The 1,179-nt window shown below is 39.1% G+C and overlaps 1 protein-coding gene across 1 annotated transcript in view; it reads right to left on the bottom strand.

Annotated features, from left to right (window-relative positions):
* The window catches only part of LOC106869508 (uncharacterized), a 526,190-nt gene that overhangs the window by 407,912 nt on the left and 117,099 nt on the right, over positions 1-1,179 (bottom strand). The window lies entirely within an intron of this gene.

Genomic DNA, 1,179 nt, shown 5'->3' with positions numbered 1-1,179 from the left:
CTCTCCCTCTCTCTCTTTCTCTCTTTCTCTCTCTCTCTCTCCCTCTCTCTCTTTCTCTCTTTCTCTCTCTCCCTCTTTCTCTCTCTCTCTCTCTTTCTCCTGTTTCTTTCATTTGTTCATTGACGGTGTATATATACACGAAATTGCAGATATGTATATTAATAAAAACTTAATATTTATTAGGTTTCTATGTGTATATTGAAGGCTTAAAATTTGGATGCACTTCAGAGATTTATAATGCAGTGTATGTGTAGGTGGGCGTGGGTGTGTGTATGTGTGTGTGTGAGTGTATTTGAAGGAATACCTGTTAACTAGTGAGCATTGTAGATACTGAACTCATGCGGAAAAACAGGGGGTATGTATATGTGTGTGCGTGTTTGCGTGTGTGAGTGTGTGCCTGTGTACCTGTGTGCGTGTGTGAGTGTGTTTGTGTGTGGGGGGGGCCTGTGTATATGTATGTTCTTTTGTGTGCTGTGTGTGGGGAAAGTAAACATGTCTGAGAGAAAGGGTAACTGATGGTATTATAATTTAGTACTTATTCTAACATGTTATAGAATTGTTACCAATTCTACAAGTTTCAGTAGCTAGGTGATATGGAATTTTTAGACACCATGAAGGGGAAAGGAGAGTTCAATTCAAATCAACACTTGTTAACTTGGACTGGCAGAAACGCTAGGACGCCGGGCGAAATGCTTAGCGGTATTTCGTCTGTCGTTACGTTCTGAGTTCAAATTCCGCCAAGGACAACTTTGCCTTTCATCCTTTCGGGATCGATGAAATAAGTACCAGTTACGCACTGGAGTCGATGTAATCGACTTAATCTCTTTGTCTGTCCTTGTTTGTCCCCTCTATGTTTAGCCCCCTGTGGGCTATAAAGAATTAAAAATTACCTAGTAAATGTCATATGAAACTTGGGGTGATTTGCAGTCCAGTTAAACAAAGGTGAAAGACTGTACGGATTTTGCAGCGTGCTCTATCATTCTGCATCCCATGTTCTATCGATGGAATGTGTAAGATAAATATCAATATATATACTTCTATTGATACATGTGCATGTTTGTGTGAGTATGTGTGAGTACATTTGTATATATACATAATTCCCAAATGACAAAAGTATTTATCCACCAATGCGGAGTTGAGCATTCATTCATACACACATACATACACACGTATATATAT

Source organism: Octopus bimaculoides, chromosome 1, assembly GCF_001194135.2.
Source record: "Octopus bimaculoides isolate UCB-OBI-ISO-001 chromosome 1, ASM119413v2, whole genome shotgun sequence".
In the NCBI taxonomy this organism is placed as follows: domain Eukaryota; kingdom Metazoa; phylum Mollusca; class Cephalopoda; order Octopoda; family Octopodidae; genus Octopus; species Octopus bimaculoides.
The sequence above is the reverse complement of the archived record's forward strand: the minus strand, read 5'-3'. Positions and strand labels throughout refer to the sequence as shown.